This window comes from Lemur catta, chromosome 1 (assembly GCF_020740605.2).
Source record: "Lemur catta isolate mLemCat1 chromosome 1, mLemCat1.pri, whole genome shotgun sequence".
NCBI lineage: Eukaryota > Metazoa > Chordata > Mammalia > Primates > Lemuridae > Lemur > Lemur catta.
Genome location: NC_059128.1, coordinates 207,592,579 through 207,611,393, shown reverse-complemented (window position 1 = coordinate 207,611,393; position 18,815 = coordinate 207,592,579). Strand labels below are relative to the sequence as shown.

The 18,815-nt window shown below is 38.1% G+C and overlaps 1 long non-coding RNA gene across 1 annotated transcript in view; it reads right to left on the bottom strand.

Moving 5' to 3' along the window:
• Window positions 1-2,466: 2,466 nt before the first annotated feature.
• The window catches only part of LOC123641781, a 176,423-nt gene continuing 160,074 nt past the window's right edge, over window positions 2,467-18,815 (bottom strand). Inside the window, exon 4 of the long non-coding RNA XR_006736346.1 lies at window positions 2,467-2,835. This is a non-coding gene — a long non-coding RNA (uncharacterized LOC123641781). The remainder of the gene's footprint in view (window positions 2,836-18,815) is intronic.

Here is an 18,815-nt window from a genome sequence, read left to right as displayed (position 1 = left end):
TACGTCTTTATTGGGTAACCTGGGTAGGAACGCCAATGGTCACCCAGTACTTACTGTATTTCCAGCTTGTAGGCTCTTCGTGGTCACCTTTTCTGGTAACTCTTGGGTAAACCCAAATCAAAAAGACGTGTGGGGTCAGGAAATAGGGAAATTACAGAAAAATCCACATGGACAATCCAATGAAATTGCTTTAAAGTAAATTAAACTTTAGGCCTTGCTTTTTAGTTCATATATTTTATGTATCAAAGAATCAGAAGATAGTTATAAATATATATTTTAGCAAAACAATAAATAGAGCATTTCTTGTGGGAGGAAAATAAGGTATTTCAAAGTCAGAAGGGAAGTAGCCTGTTTGCCAAGTGTAGAACACCACAGAGCCCTCAGGCTTGAAGTTTCAAACTGATCATAACCCTTTGGGGGTTTGAATTTCTTTACTGTTGGCAAAACACAACTTCCTGCTTCAAAGAGAAATGGCATTAAGAAGGCCTGTTACAGAGAGACTCAAAAGACTTCTTGGACACCAAATCACTCTTACAAAACACCATTTTGATGAAGTTAGTAAAGATTAATCAGAAACATATGGATTAAGTTTTTCTTTAAAATTACATTGGTTTATAAAATAAGGGAAAAGGGGCATGGTAAAATATGTTTCAGGCTTTGTAAAGCCCCAAAACATTTGAAAAATGGGTTAAGATGCAGACCCAGGGAAGCAACTAAGCAACTGGATTTTCCCTATGTTAAATTGAACCGTCCTTATTTGATTTAAATTTGTATCAAAGGCAAAATAAATAATATGACTTTCTGCCATTATTATCCACAGAGGGAAACACACATTTGCTCACCATTCATGGACTTACAAACTTCAATGAAAATGTAGGCTTATGTGTTTATTTCTCAATGATGCAAAACTTAATTATTCATGTGACCTAAAAGGTTTTATACTGTTTGAATGGAAAGCAGCGCCTCTAAAGTAATCTAAGCTGAGGACTTCTTGGGAAACTTATCTCAAATAATTAATTACTGGAATTAAATCCTTCTCTAACAGCTCTAGAAGTAAAATACATACACCTGATATGAAAGACCTACAATGGCCATCACGTGGGGAAAATTTTCACTGCAATGGGTGATACCAGAACAACTTCACTACCAATCACCAAGCCAACCAAGAATGAATAGCCTTAAACAAATCATGGTTTAAAGGACTCTAAGGTGCACAACAAAGCAATCACAGGCAATTAGGAATCGATTACAGAAATCACTAGAAATTGACAGATCCTACTGAGGTTTTTACCCCTAATTCAAGTAATCAGTTAGAAATGAAGCACAATTAAAAAAAAAAAAAGGAAGTTGGGATGCAACTAATATATTTCATAATATAAGTCATGAAATATAGTTTCTCCCTTCTGCAAATTAGTCAAGGAATATTATAAGAAGTTGCCTTTATCTCTGAAATATATATATTTAATATATTTTAACTTTTACCCTTAAAAGTGGTAACTGATCATTTGTAGCAGGATTAGGCAAATTTAGGAAATCCCATTTTAAAATATATTTCTAATAAATGTTATCCTTTCATATAGCCAAAAATGTTTTCCTCAAGGAGTGTGGTGATGAACGGTTGGTCTTTAATCAAAAAGTTCTTGCTAGAAAGCATGTCTAGCTTTCCTTTTAAACATGTACATGGAAAATGATACCAACTTCTATCAAGCATTGCATTTATCCCATTATCATGTGCAAATGTACCTGCCTATTAACTTACAGATTGGGCAGGTATTTTACTAAGGTGCAGTATTTCTGTCACAGGTCATAGCTTGAGTTATTCTCCCTTTTAAGGTCCCCAATGCTTCATCTGTCACTCTTATTGTCAAATGTTCTATTTTTCCTGTCCCTGCCAGCAGTGATTTCAATTTGGGCTTGACTTCAAGACAGGCCACATTGTATCTGTGATGTCAATGGAAAGGGGATAAAAGTCATTAAAGATATTTGTTATTTTGAAAGGTTAAAAGAGTTTTTCTTGGTGGGTAACACTTTCTCTGGAAAGAACCTCAACTAATTGTCTGACCAGGGAATGGACACCTAAGTGAGAAAAAAATATACTTAATAAAGCATTGGCGTCTATTATTTTTCCCCTTTTATTGTCCAGTGCCTCTGGGCCTGGTGGGCTTTCTGGAGGCATCTGAGCTCAATATTCCTTCAAACAGCAGAGCAATGATTACACTGCTGGGCTGATTCTCTTTCTGTCTGCCCTAGGTAAGGGATTCTTGCTTCAAACACCATTTATTGTAGAAATTGTTGCTAGGGTTCTAGAAATTGTGTGTATCCTTAAAAGAGTCCCAAAAAGACAGAACTGGAGAGTCACAGAAAATGCTATGTTGTTGTGCTTAATACCCACCTCACCTAACATCCACTGCTCTATGGCAATAGAGTAAGAAATTAAGGATAGAACACTTTCTAAAGGGCCAGCGGTACCCAAATGATTTGAGTTCTAAGTAAGATAATGATTATAAAAAGCAATGAACTCAAGAATAATAAACCAAACCCACACCAACATGCAGCATCCATCTGTGTAATGCTTTGAAAAGAAGAAAGAACCTATTTGTATTGTTTACTTTTGTCAGATTGTGGGAGAAAAAGCACAAAACAAAAAGAATACTTTTACTTACGTTAGATTTGGGATTTGTTTTAAAGGACCCTCACAGATTAATAACAACCACAATGGAATAGGTTCATACTTGAGTAGAAAAGGCAAGATTTTTCTCTTGATATCATTCACATGTGGATGGCAATGATTCTCTGACAATCACCATTTTCTACAATGTAGTTACCCGAACACATCTGAATAACACAAAAGAGAAAGGAACATTTTGATGTGTCGAGGAAGGTTGTTTTGACAAATGTCAGTGTCTGGGTCTTGCTGGCTGAGGCCTGTTGTTGACTTCCCAAGGCTGCCTGCGTGCTATAGCTCATGCCACTCTGTCAGGGGAAATTGGACGTACCCAACACAATTTCATTTCCATTTCTCTACAACAGTACAAGCTTCCTTGGCAGCAAAATCACATATTCTTATCACAAAAATAAATGAGAGAAAAGAAGACATACATTTCTGTCAAGTTATGTCAAGACATATTTGGTATGTATTTCACTTCACTATCACTGACAGCAAAGATGTCACGTATTCTTAATACAAAGTAAAGAAGTATTTTCCTTTTTTTCCCCTGTGAGGCATCAATTTCATTTTATTCACTTATAAGCACCAGTGACAGGAAGGTGTCTTTTTAAAACAAAGCTTTTAAAAAGGCAAAAAAAAAAAAAAAAAAAAGGAATAGTTTTTCTGTTTTGCAGGATTTCTGAATGGACATATTGTACATGAATTTAACTTGACAGTATCATAACAACCACAATAATAGTCATCTATCACCACTTTATTATCTATTTCACAACACACAGTCATTGTTCTGATTTACTCCTTTCCATGCATGTGATGGGATGGGTTAAAATAAGTCATAGAGATGTTCAATTTCCTTTAAAGGTGTCAGTAAACTAAGAAAGAAAAATAAAAGAGGAAGGACAGAAAGAAGGAAAGGAAGGAAGGAAGGAAGGAAGGAGGGAAGACAAGAAAAAAAGGAACAAAAAAAGGAGAAATTAATTAGTTTCCTCAAAAAGAGAAACAAGTCCTTAACACTAAATAAAGCAAAAATCTTGAAAGATCTAAATGTGACATCCTAGTGAAAGTTAACATTAAATTACCATTGGGCAGTTCATATTCAATGATTGATCCTTACCTTTTACTTCATTATGTTCTACTTAATTATGATATTTTGACAAGAGTGCATAACAGTTCAATTCAGTAGAAGAATGCCTCCTCCGCTACCTCACAGAAGTGGGGGAGCTCTTGCTTCTTCAGGTTGACACCCAAACCACACTCAACTGGGCCAATACCAGGTGAGGGTTCCCCAAACCAGCCTTACTTCTGTCCTCAAGAGGTGGCCTTCCTAAGAACACTTTGCTTATTCTTTAAATGCCACGGTGCTCATATCTATGACACTTATAAATTCATAGAATTTAACAGCTAGGAATTATTTTAGAGACTATTTAGTCAAACTCATTTTACAGCTTAAAATTAAAAACCCAAAAGCAGTTGAAATTAAAGTCTGTAATCAAATTAGACTTAGGAATTAGTATTTAATCTGATAGTAATGAAGGACCATTAGAGATTCCTATGTAGGGAAATAATATGATAAAAGTAACAAGTGTATATTACTGTTTTCTAGACTTTTGAGTTATACAAAAAATTCCAAAAAAGTTTTGGGAAATTCATTGATAGCCAGACACACATAACTAAAAATTGGAGGAGCCAAATACAGTGTTGCAACATTTTTTGTGGACTAGAGAGAAACAGATTATAGTCATTAAGTAAATATTTATTAAAATTTCATATTAGAAAGATTTTTAATTGAAAAACATTTTGAAATTCTCTAATTTTTTTAAAATTAAAATTTAAGTCACTCCCTGGAGATTCTGAGGCCACAGGTCTAGGGTAAGGCCAGGTTTGGGGAAACTATTGATTTATTTCACCTTTTCCTCCAAAGCAGGAAGCTTTCCCTAATCCTTGAGAGACAATGGCACAAGCTCTGCTGGACGTCTGTTCTATTTGGGTCCTTCCTCTTTGAAAGGGAGTTAACAAATCTGTGTCTGCAAAGAGCTGGAGGTTTGGGGTCTCAAGATGGGTACCACAAGTTCAGCTCATCTTCCTCACATATAAGAAAGGAATTATATTAAGAAATTCCCACCCCACAGGACTGTCATGAGGATTAATTAAATCGGAATGTAAATGTGAAAACTTCCATGTAAACTGTAAAACATTCTACAAATGTTAGTTTCTGTCATAGTATTCAGTAGCTGGCATTTGATTTGTCTGTTTTCTCAAGGGTTAAATTAGAGGTAAAATAATGTTCTCCCCACCCTCACCTCATACATGAGTAAAAAAATTCTTAAAGTGGAACATGCTAAACCAGAGATATTTTGTCCTAGAAAAACCTGATTATTTGAGGTTTCTTCATTTTGACATTAAAATGACTTAAAACCAGAGGGACATCTTGGAATGACACAACTATTTCCTGGAATCTTCACCAAGAAGAGATACCACAATTGCCCTCCTTCTCTTGACTCATGTTTATACTATAGAGTTAAAGGGCATTCCTTTTCTAAGAAAACCAAAACCACAAAAGAATCTGCAGCAGTGCTCATTGGCACCTAGGCTAGCTGGTACCGACATCATTAGAAGCAGTGATTTCAACCTATGTTAGAGCTGAAAGGTACTTCAGATTTCTCAACTCAGCTCCTTCTACCAATGAGGAAACAGAAGCCCTTTCCATGAAGAGGAGTGACTTGACTCACATCCAACAGACCTCCCAGACTGGTGTCCTTTCTGGAACTCAGCTGTGAAGGCTTACCCTGCTGTTCCTGTCCCACCCAACTGTGAATGCACCTCAGCTATTGAACCCACACAAACAACACAGCACATATGATGCTGCCTCCCTCCCTCTTTCCTTCTCTCTGGGGAACAGGTACCTTCATTCATTCGTTCCTTTCTTTGTTGATTCTTTCACAGATTCATTCATTCAACAATCAAGCGATCCTCATATATTCAGTGAACATCTTCTGTGTATAAAACACTGAGCTCAGCAAAGCAAGGAGTAGGAAAAGAAAAGGCAGTGTGAAAGAGACGACCTATACATGCGGAAAGTAAACCGTCCTTGGAACTAGAGAGGTCCGGTGTGAAATGCACGAGTCAAAGCAAGACAACACATTGCAGTAACCTGCAGAATGATATAGATGAGCAAAGAGTAAATTTACAGCAGCTGGAAAAAGAAAAAGTTGGTGAGAAATATGCATTCGTTAAAAACCAACAAGCAAGAAAAGCCAATTAATAAAGGGCTCAGCAAAATGTGAGTCAGCATCTTGTCTGTCCTACAGCCTGATGTAGCATGCTGTGAGTGCTCAGTGAGTATCTGTGGACTCAATGGTGTAGTTGTAGTATGTCATCTCCTAGAATCTAAGCCCTCAATTCTCACCCTGGGATAGGAATTTTAACTCACAATTAAGTGCACTTAACATACTATTTTTGTTAAATGTTTGACCCAGAGCTTTGGGCCTTTTCATCATGGTTGGTTTTGAAGAAATCACTGGATTTAGGGAGTGATTTTTGTATGATTTCACTCTGTTAGGAGTGAAAATAACATCAATTTTTTAATGTTTCAATATTTTTAAACTAATGTTCCAGGAAACGTTAATCGTTAAAAAAAAAATACATAAAAACATGTATAGGGCCATACATTTTTCTTTTCACCTAAGGCTCCAATGTGTCTTGCCATGGTACTGGACTTTGTTGAAAATTTTGATATTTGGTTATCATGGATTTTTTGCATTAAGATAGCATTGATTCTCAATTATGAGTTTTTTGTCCCCCTTCCCACCCTTAAATTTTGTGTTCAAAGCAAGTGCCTCACTCTCCTTAAGCTAATCCCAGCCTCAAGAAGAACCTCTTCTAGGCTGCTTCCCTGCAACCTTGCCTGGGCTTCTTTGGACCTCAGGGGTGGACTTGTCAGTCTAAGGAGAACCTGGAGACTGACAGCAGGTGGGGAGTTGGGGAAACTCACACCTTTGGCAGTCAAACTGTATTTTCAATGCCTTATAATAGATTCTAAATGTGAATTTATTAATGTGAATTATTTATAAAGCCAGGGGTCACTTTTTTAAAAAATCATATATTTATATTTATAATACTGTTTTTACTGAAAACATGGCACCCACATGCCTTTTTGCTCAGTGCAACTGTTTATTATCTTCATTTTTTCCACCTCATTAATATAAGAGAGAAAGAATAAGGTGAGTATAAGACAGAAATTAACCAGTGGATGAAAGAGGAAAAGAATGTGTGTTGTGTGTGTGTGTGTATGTGTGTGTACAATCTGTGAATAGGTTTAGAAATCAGAAACTCTGACTTTAAAAAAGACTTAGGGACTGGGAGACCTGGGGTAGAAGTGGAAAGCTTTTAAAACTCATGTTTTAAATCTTCCCACAATAGAGTTAAGTGGAATTTGTTATGGGCAGAAATAATTAGTTCCTTTTAAAAGATCTAAAACAACTATAACTGTGCAGGGCAATTTTATTGTGTTTTCTAAACCAATTACAAAAATGTTACATGCACATAGTTTATAAAGTTAGAAAATATTTACAATAGAGAAGAAAATAAAAATCACCCATAATCTTACCACCCAAAGATAACCATTGGTAAACATTTTAGTATAGTAATTGGTGTAATCATTTCCTTCCAGTATTATTATTATTAGATATATTTGATATCATATTTCATTTGCAGTTCTGTGCCCTTTTTTAATCATGTCTTGAGCATTTTTCTCATATCTTCATTAACATAAATCGTTTCTAATAACTATATAATATTTTATTGTATGGATTTAATGGGCCCCCTGTTGTTGAATATGGAGTTTATTTTTAATTATTACCATTATAATAATTCTGTAATAAATATTTATCTTTTTACATAATTAATTGGCTTAAATTCTGTCCATTGGCTTAGGCCAAATTCCTAAAAGTGAAAATCAATTTTTTTTTTAATTTTTGAAGAACATATGAATTTTTAGCACTATTTTTATTTTGTTTTTTAAAGAATAACTTAAATACTATTTCACACTTTATTACGTATGTTCTCCACTGATCTCTCTGCTGATTTAGTGTCTATAAGATATACCAAGGTTCTTACAATAATTGGAAAAATGTATCCATGAAAATGCTAATATTCAATCCTGATATTTCAATCAGGAATTTTTCTGGAGAAATAGAATGCTATATTTTTTCTTTTGAATAAAGACCCTTTGAGTTATTAAGAGTAATTAAAATTTACCTGTTTTTTTCTAACATTTTTCTAATGCTTCATTTACTTTGTTTTAATGTTATACCTATGATTAAATAAGATGACCGAAAGAAATATAGCCCCTTTTATATTTCAACTCCTCAGGTGCTTTTGGGTTGCAGTTAGGGCTGATGCTCTGGATAGACTACATCTGAAGACATGACCATATTTCCTTTTCTTCCCAATTTTAGTTAGTCTGGTATGTTTTAAAAAGTGATTATGCAGACAAATTTCTAAATGTTCCCTCCAGCTGCTGGCCCTTGCTTTCGTGGTGGCCATCCCAGGGTACCCCATGCAGCCTCCTGTTGGTTCCACTTGCTGGCTGTCACTGGGGCCTTCCCTCGTCCCCTGCCCTGGTTGTCTGTACTTGTCACAGTGGAGCCAGATCTCTCATGCCCGTGAGGAGCAGATATGGACATAAGGAAGTTTCTCAAGAGCCATCTGGTGGCTGATTATGAAGTTTAATGTAGTCAATGAGAGTTAGATGCACCTTTGGGACCTCCAATTACTGGTTCCATGACCTTCCCACCTTCCCAGCTTCTAAAAATAATCAATGTGAATCTTTTTTTCAGTGCTTACCATGTGTCAGCCACTTGCATGAAACTCTTTACAAACATCATCTATTAAATCCCCAGAGCAACTTTGTGAAGTGGGTACTATTATTATTTCCATTTTACAGATGAGGAAACTGAGGCCAAAAGATAGCAGAGCCTTTGAAGCCACTGTACTGTGCAGCCTGCTCCCACATTCTCACATCTCAATTCTAGTCTCTTGTGGGCAGGGTCTGATGGGTGTCTAATGGCAAACGGACCAGACGACGATCAAAAGTTGAAAAGTTCCTCTCTGTCTTGGGTGGAGGGATGGGAAGAGTGCAGCCCAACAACAAATTATCAAAGCAGGGCTCCTCCCATCTCCTTCCTGAGTCTCCTCTTACTTCCTAGAAACTTCTCTGCCTCCCATGCCCCTCTCCCATCCCAAGAGCTTAATGACCTCTCTCTGACTTTGGATTGCCTGAAGTCCCCTCTTTAGCAATGTCCTACCAAAGTGTCTGACAGTCTGACAACCCCTGAAGACTGAAGGGGATGCCCCCTCTTTCACCTCTTCAGAGCTCCCCTCTCCCATGTTAGCTTGCTCAGCTCAGTATTCACAAAGGGTCTATGGGTGCTGGGATCTAATACACAGAACTGCTACCCCAGCCTTTAATCATTGCCGAAATAAAATTCCATCAGGGAACCACTGTGTGGTTGTAGAAAAAGCTCTAGGTCAGAGCACTGAAAACCCAGTTCTTCACCCTAGATTTGCCATTGATTCAGCAGACATTTTGCAAGTGCCTGCTGTGGCCCAGGGTTGTCTAAGCAAAGGAAAACACACCAAAATGAGAAACTTGGGTCCTTGTCCTCAAGAAACTGCAATGGGGAGCTATGAAAATTTGGTCAAGTAAACTAACCGGAATCTCAAATGCATCATTATATATCCAATGGTAACTAACAATAATTTCGTTGTCTGCCTCAAAGACTCATAGTATCTCCCTGCCCCATCTCCGCCTGTTAAGGTGTTCTACTTCACCGTGCCCAGAAGACTGCTCTAAAACACAGTACAGATTGTGCCAATTCCTTACTTAAGACCTTCAATGATGCCCTATACTTTCACTATAGAACCTTGTCTTGCTGGCCTGCAGTGCTAGACCCTTTGTGGCCTGACACCCGCCTACCCATTCTGCCTCAGCTGTCTGTCTTCATGTGCTCTCGCATACAACTCTGTCAACTATTCCATGTTGTCCTCGTGTCTTCTGCCCAAGAACCACTCCTTTGGGCTCTCTCCATGTCCCATGCTTACTTCTATCAGCAGTTACCACTCTGTTATTATCTTCCACTTAACTGTGAGCTTCTGAGGATGGAAACTGCCAAGCACAGTGTCTAGCTCATAATAGGTGCTTAATGACATTTCAAGGGCTCACTCTTCCCAATGCCTCTAAAATATACACATAGCCTCATATTTCTTGCCACTAAGGGAAGAAGCTCATGCTGGCTCATACTTTTTCTCTTCAAAGGAGCCTTTGTTCTAGCACTGAAGACCCAGGCTACCATGGCTTATAGGTTATCATCAATAAACATGGGCAATTCTGTGAGATGGAGCCTTGAGTGACCCAGTCAAGAGTGACTCCACACCTTTCCTGTCCTGGCCCCAGCATATGAGACAGATAGCAGCATGAAACAGGGATTGTCAAGTCAATAGATGACTCAAGCCAAAGGAGCAGAGGGGATTTTCTGGGAATTGGATTCAGATTTAAGGGTCTTCAGAGTCTCAAAGCAGTGTCTGGCACTTGTGTCTTTCTGTCAGCCAACTCCAAAAATACTGTCTGTATTCCAATCTCCATAGTCCTTTTACTCCTACTCCAGGCCCAATGCCCTGCTAGTTGATTCTTCTGGGGAGACTTTGGATCTGTCAGGGTCTGTTTCCCTGGCTAATTTCCAAGGGAAGTCGTTGATCAGAAAGCCAACTCACACAACCACTCCTGGTTCCAGTCCCACTCTGGTGGATTCCACTAGCCTATGAATTTTTTCTATGGGAAGTGGGAGTGGATTCAAATGTGAATAAACTCATAGCTGACCTTTATCCTGTCAGGCCACTCACTAAAGCCATACTCCAATCCTTGGCCTTCATAACCTACCAATCGTGGACCATGCTAGCATCATAATTAGCATCATCATCTGCCACATCTATAAAAAGAAATAGAAATAGCAATTTAGAATAGTTTCCTTTTTAAATCTTGTATCTAATTTTAGACTTCTTTTTTCTTCCACTTATAAATTCTGTTTCTCTCTCTCTCTTTCTCTCTCTCTGTCTCAGACACACAGACACACACAGGAGTACCTTGCTCATTCCCTGGGATTCCCTTGTTCCTTGCTTGTGCCTGTTATATCTTTGTTCATGCTGCCTAGGATTTACTTAGACCCAGTTCATCCTTCAAAGCCAACTTAAGCCCTTTTTCTCCATGCTTTTATAATACTTCCCTCCCCCAAACCCATTCTTAGCACCCACTGCACCATCTTGAAATTGTATGTTAATGTGTCTTTCTTCACTGGGCTCTAAGCTCTTTAGAGCAGAGGCTGAACCTTATTTGGCTCTATCTCAGTATCTGGCTCATAATAGTAGACACTCGATAAATATTGAGCGAACCCCACACTTCCATGAAGCATTCCCTGGTCACAGTAGCCCGTGCGGATTCCTCTCTTCTCTCAAATCCCACTGTGCATACCCAGCATTGTGCAACTTGATGCCTAAACCGTTCTCGAGCTGGTTCATGCTCTGTCAGTGCTGTTCTTGCAGCTAGATTGTCAAGGCTGCAGTGCATGTCCTATATCCCTTCTGTCACCTCCAGAGTTCCTAGAAGTACTGGATGGAGAGAGGCACAAAAAGCAGTTGTGGTTGTTTTCTTAGAAAGGAAGGAGTGGTAACAAACTGATCATGAACCACAACAAAAAAGAAGGATTTCAAGAATTACGTGGCCCCTGATTTTCTCAGGAGTAGAATTGCCCTGGTCAAACATGATGAGCTTTGGTCTTTGTAATTAACTCCCACTTACTAAGGCCCTTCTGTAAGCCAGGCATTTTATTGACCATTTGATTTCATGAAACAATGCAGGATAAATATCTTTGTCCCTATTTTCCACATGAGGGAATTGAAGTTTGGTAGGGTTTGTTGACTTGCCAAGGTCACCCAGCTAGTTAGAGAAGATCCAAGAGCCCATATCCATTTCTGTGAGGCTCTACAGCCCGTACTCTTTCCACGCACTACAGAGTTTTAGCCTGGCCAGGCACTCTCTGAGCCTTCTTTCCTATTGTTCCACAATCACCACGAAGATCGCACCCCTCATGTCTCCCCCTGGTTCAGAGAGCCTGGAACAGGCCATGGTGGTTTCAGCACTCCAAGGTGACTGAATTTCTGTTGGTGAGCCTGGATGTCCAGTTCATCTTGGGGCTGTGGAAAACTTAGAGCTCCTAAAATAATCTGGTTTACCCAGAGTTCAAGAGGTTGGGAGTAACCTAGAGCCAGCAAGGAGGCCCCCAAGGGTCAATGCTAATTGGGGCAGATGCCCCAGGGGTACATTGCCCAGACTGTTCCCAAGGAGTTCAGCTGGAACCAGATTGCCTCAGGAATGTGAGTGAGGCAAACAACTACTTGATTGTTTGAGCCTCGATACTTGGTACTGGGTGCTGCTTCCCAGCTAAATGTAGGCCAACAGGATTTCTGAAAACTGTTTGCAAAGCTGAACGCAACACTTCCTTCATTTGCATTTAAAAAATAAACTCAGCCTTGAAATGGGCATTAGGCAAGCCCTTCCTGAAAACTGAGAAAGAGTGTAATGGGATAGATTTCTGCTCCCCAACTGCTTCTCTGCTCAATTCACATATAAGCAGAGGGTTTTTGTTTTATTTTTCATAAGCCTCTCTTTCCATTAAATTCTAGCTCAAGACCTTGAATCATGAGCTGCATTCTTTCTTCCCTTAAGGTGAAACTGTCTTTATTGAGGGACTTGCAGGTAATGCTGGAATTTCTCTCCAGCATTACCGTTTAGACCTTTCATCTTGAATGTCCCACATTTAAGCACATGTTCATCATCATCCCCAATATGTAATGTCCATTATTTATAAATTAAGCTTAGGATAGCATCTGAGTCCCCTCTTGATATCACAGCAGAAAGGCTCAGCATCACTCAGAAATGGCCAACACGTTCTCCTGGCCAGCCCACCTGCTGCTGCCTTCTCCGTCCTGTGCCACCCACATCTCATATTTAGTCAAATGACAGTTTTGTATAACATTTACTAGTTTTGATAAAGTGATTTCATCTTTATTACTAATTCTCTGTATTTCTTGCATCGTATCTAGTCTAAAATATGATAATGATGTGAGAATAATAAAATATAAACTTGGCAAATTTAATTCCATCATAATATACCTACTTTTTAAAAATCAAACTCATTATTACCATAGCATGGCATTCTGTGCCTTATTGATTCGCTCTCAGGGAAAAATGTGTCTGCATACAAAGTGAGTTAATTAAGGTTTCTAGATGAAGTTTGAAGATGACCTCCATCTTTTTTTTCCTCCTTCTGGACTTACCCACATAGCCATTTCCTTAGGCATCAAAGATGATGTCACTGATTAGATTGTTCTCAATGTGAGCAGATGTAGCCAAAACGGGCAATATATAATCAACATGTGGTCAATGTACTTATAAATTAATGATAGGGACATTTTTCAGATATATGTTTTTCCCTCGAAATTTAAAACATTTTCCTTCTTTTTAAAAGCTTACATTTCTCATCCCATTGGAATGGATTGTTTTAAGGAAGCAGTAGTTAGAGTCATCTCTTCAATGTTCTTTCTACTGATGACTAAACAAAGTTATTACAGTTCACTGATTTGAATGTAGTTTTGGGTTGTGTTTGCATGTTTGCTTAGTGGTATTATTTATAAAAACCACGACTCTGTTGGAATAACGGGGGGGGGGGAGACCTATCTAGAGAAGTTTGATTTGTTTTCTATGCCTATAATCAAATTACTTATAAATGATATGACATGTTGCATAATATTTGAAATTTTGCTCTCAGAAACACATATATACACTTTGTGGTTGAATTCACCCAGGCTTCCTTTTAAATCATGTAGGTCTCTGAGCCATTTCCACCAAAATGTGGTAAAATGCAGAAGTTGGCAATTCAATTTTATTCAGCCTTTCAAGAAGGAAGGCCCAGATAAGCTTTGCTTGTTCATGTCAGTGATAATATTCATCAGTGAGGCCTAAATGTAATTCTGTAGGCTTGCTACTGCTTTGTTGTACTGTCATTGCTGAACCTCAATCTCCTCTCTCTCTCTCTCCCTCTCTTTTTTAATCACAGCAAAAAGTTTCTTAAGAGCTTAACTCACAGCCAAGTGCCAGCTCCCCCATTTAATTTGTCCTGCTTCCCCACAGCACTTGTACTTTATGTTCAGGCAGAGGTGAGGTCAGTTCTCAGGGCCTGGCTTGCTGGACACCCTCAATGATGACCTCATTAGAGTCACAGATGTTTGCTGCACTTTGGGAGATGTGGAAAAAACAGAGCAGTAAACTAGGCCAGCTTGCAGTAAGGCTGTTACCCACAATTCAAGATAAAATGCTGGATAGTTCCCACTCGGTTCTGGTCGGCTAGGAAACGGCAACTTATTAATCTTGTGTCAGAGAGCCAGCTGCAGCCGTGGCAGTTACCATATTTCACCACCAACTCCATGTCTGGACAGCCATTGTCTTTTTTTTATGAAAAAACTCTACAAATCAGCTGCGTTCTCTCTCTCCCTCTCCCTCTGCTCTCCTCCTTTAACTTAGCAAAGCCCCCTGCTTGTCCTCCTTGGAGAAATTGCACTCCGGCACCGATAGAGTTCGGGTGCATCGTGGATCCTGTGGTTGGTTTACTAATTCAGAGAGACTGCTTACTTTCCAACTTTAATGATATTCCCTCAGCATATCACTTTGGTTGCCTGGCGACCGGATTTGAGCTAGGCCTCTCATTTGATTCCCACACATCAGACCCTGAAAAGCACTTTTTTTCCCCCGTCCCTCAGCTTTTGATTCTTTCTGCTCTGAAACCCTTCCCCCTGCGGTGTCAGTATGGGTGGGCAGAGCAGTGGTAGAAGAAGGGCAAGGGTGAAGGGCGGCCCGTAGCGCACTGGTCACACATCAAGGCCTCAAAACAAAGCCTCCAGGAACCCTTCCTGACGAACACAAATTCCCCTCAGAAAAAGCAAATTTGGCTTTCCCTTCAGAGTGTGGGTGTCATTTTAAGACTTTCCTTAGATACTTTATTAAATCTGATGCTTTTTATTGTTTTTCATGTCGTTGCTCACAAAAGACTTCCTATTATCAACAAGTTGCTATAGGAGTAAGCAAACAGATTATGAAGAACTGAAATAATCTAATAAACACTAGCCTTGCACCCCACCTCCTTATAGGTTTTAATATTATATGTTAGTATCAGAATTATCTATCTTAATTTCTACTAAAATGCACCACTTTTCCCACAATGGGGAAATGTTTTATGCTAAAATCTGCTTGTGAAAATCCACACTGTTGTTGGCAAAGTAAAATGGAAAATTTGCTGGTTTTTAAAGAAAAATAGAGATGCTTTATCTATTGTTGAAAAGGCTCAACTAAGAAAAAAATGTAATGAACATATTTTTGTATGTTTTATGGTTGAGGCTACTAAAAAATAGAAAAAAAAAAGAAAGTAAAAGAAAAATTCACATGAAAGGCATTTGAGTTTTTCCATAGTATTATTTCTATTGTTGAAATTAAATTTTAAATGCTGTAATCATGTCCTCAAAACAGCTCTCACACAAAAAACAGTAGGAGCACTTAATAAGCAGTTTTCCTGACTAGAGTTAGTGCATAATCACACAAGCATGTACAGATTTCAAATATACACATATATGTTTTATATATGCATATAAATGCATGTCTATACATTTAGACATGTATTTGTAAATTTTTCTTGAAATAGTAACATTTCCATATTCATATCTATTATGACTATCAGTCTATTATAAAGGTAGTTCAAATGTTCTTGTTAGAGTTTATTTTCTCACAGATCCCTGAAGGATTTGCTCATGTAACTCCCATTCTCATGTGCAAATCCCCTGTGTATTGATGGGAGAATGGACTTCTAATTCCACACTAGAACTGAAAGTAGGATTCTTAACCTTTACTCTCTTGTTGTTGAACTTATATAAGGCTAACAAAAGTTCTCTCCTCTTTTCTTAGCAATGATTAAAAGTGTGTACAAAGTTACTGCTTTTCCAGGAACCCTTTTTGGATTCCTCCCCACACTCACCACACACCTCCCTCCATTTGCTGTACTTACAAGATCTATTACCTGCTACTTTAATACTTTCTTAGTTATTAAGTGGTTGAGGGAGACAGTTTCATATTGTACATTCCTACATGCAAAGAAAGAATGTTTTCATATTAGCATTTAGGCTTCATTTTTCTTTCTGTTCAAAGTTTTAATTAATATATTATTTGCATTTTAACTATACAGATAGGCAAAGCAGATATTTATTTATAAATTCTATTGATTCAGCTATTCTAATATTTGGTAGTTTTTTTACTTCATATATGTCAAGTACATTCTGGTTTTTGAAAATTCCATTATATATGTGTGTGCGTGTGTGTGTGTGTGTATATGTATACACACACACACACGCACACACATATAAACTCAGTAGATATTGAATGAGTACTATATAAAATCTACTCATGAAACAAGATAAGTAGGGTTCCCTTCAATTTTACTTTATTCTTCTGAATGAAATGATTGGTAGATGGGACTAAGAAGATACTTTTAAAAATTCAGTATAACCACACTAATGCCAGCTTCCTATACTTGGTCTGTGTTTAAGGAGGCAAAGGGAAAATAAAATCCAATTGTTTGCGGGAGGAAAAAAATCTATCTGCATACTCAATGCAGAGTTAATGGAATGACTTAAACAACTTAAATATTCAAAGGTTATATCAAATATCTTACCCTCCCCACACACATGAAAAGAAAAGATTGAAACCATCAATAAGGAGTTTACCCGAGTTTCAGTGACTTTTCATTAACAAATGTTAAAAATTAATACTAGAAAATTAATGCTCTGGTCTTTCCTCAATTTAATTCAAAGTACAATTGTTATTCTATTTGTCCTTCCCTTTTCTCCCTCACTGTAATTTGATCTGGACTAAAAATTTTAAAATACTACGAATACTTTAAAAAGGATCTCCTTAAAATATTTTCAACCTCACCAATATCAAGTTTCTAAAAATCCTGTTATGGAAACCTGATCATTTCTAGTTCCTTTTCAGTATGTAGACCACTGGATAGATATGTGCTTTTGGATGCTTGCCTAAACTGTTTTGTGCACATTCCTACTGCTAATAGCAAATCACCTAGGCTGCAGGTCTGTCCTTGTTCGTTATATTCATGGTGACAAGATGTGCATTTATGTAAGATAAAGTAATAGAGATAAACAATCTTTGATCCATAATAGTTGACCCAAATAAATGCTTCATTTAAGAACTAATCATGATTATTATTATTATCATCAATATGTATGCATAACATGGTTCCTACATTAAACATAGTAAATAGGTCACATTCTCAAGTGACACTTGGCTCTTATTTATATGTTACTCTTATAAACAATACCTGTAAATGATGAGCTGGGTAATAAAGAAAGGAAGAAGGAAATGGAGAAATCTGGAGTTATGTCCTTATTCTTGCCATGGCACATTAAGCCTCAGTTTCCTCAGCCATAAAACCAGGGAACTGGGTCACATAGAAAACCTCAAATAGTCCTTACTATTTGGGTCTTACTGTATGGTCTGCGCTCTCTAGGAAGAAGGCCCTTAATGATAGTTTCTATTTATATGTCATGGAGAGGGAAAAAAAAAAAGGCTCCTCTGTGTGTGTGTGTGTGTGTGTGTGTGTGTGTGTGTGTGTGTATAAGAAATGCATGAATATCTCAGCCTTTCTAAAATGATGTTACTTAAATGGGTCTACATGGTGAATGTCCATATGATTATAGCTTTAAAAACAAAGGCTCATAGGGTAGGGGGGAAGAAATAGAAAAAGAAACCATTACCCAATGTAGACTCCCAGAAGAAATCGGAAACCCTTCAATTTATTGCTCTTTGTGCATCTAAAAGCTTTTAAAAGTCACAACAGACTTCTTTTTGAACATTTCTAGCAGATTTCACTGTTCCTGTTGTTGCATGCACTGAGTTTAAATTCTCAGCACAGATGAACACAGCCCAGCGGAAGTTCTAATCCTCAAAAAGTAGACAAATAACAGGGAAACTCCAATGGCCCCTTAATACAGCTGAGCTCTCAGGCCTCCCCGGGATGCGGGATTCTGAGTAGTGGCAGAGTTGGGGTTGCTATTTTGTTTGTCCCCATGAGCCCCACCTCAGCGTGCCGATGCACTGATGTAAGAATTCCAAATGAGCTTGCTCAGAAGGGCCCAGATTAGCCGGGTTGCTAGGATCTGGCCATTCCAACCCCCTTTTCCACTTCAGTGGACTGAGCTTTTGACACTATGAAAAGCACCATTTAAAATTAATTAAAGCTTCTTATTTGGTACCAAATCTCATCACTGCTGACTACATTTAATATGTTTTATGTGTGGCTTTAAGTCCCTGTCGCATCATGTGTTGTATGATCCTGCAATGAAGCAGCTGCAAATTAGAAAACACAGAATCAACCTGAATTTAGCACTTTGGTATTTTATCTAGTGTGTGTGTTAAACTGCAAAGCTAGTCTTCTAGTCTCCTGGGTCATGCAAATTTCATTAAATGATAGAATGGTTTTCTGTCTGGAATTGCAGGCAAAAGACCTGAGTTTTAGACCTGCTCAGTCACTGGTTTGTTGTTAGGATGACAGATAAGACATAGTTACTTTTTAAAACTTCAGTTTCCTCATCTGTAAGAGAAAGGAGCTGGATTGCAGCTCCTCTTTCAGAGGTTGCTTTCAGTTTGACTGTTTTAGATTTCAGAGTGTAGGAGGCAAGGTTGTATTGTAGGTTAAGATCCACAAGTTTTGGGGTCAAACAGATCTGGGTTTAAATCTCAGCTTAACAACTTACTGTGTAGACCTGATCTCTCTAAGCCCCATTTTCACCATCTGTAAAGTGGGTCAATGATAGTACCTGCTCATAGAGGTCGTTGTGAAGTATAATGAGATAATGAATGTAAGTGCTTAGAACAGTATTTTGTGCAAAGCAAGCCCTCAGTAAAAGTGAGCTAGTATCATTATGAGAACTGTGTGAGGAATTATTTATTACCATTGCATTTGGACTCAATAGCATC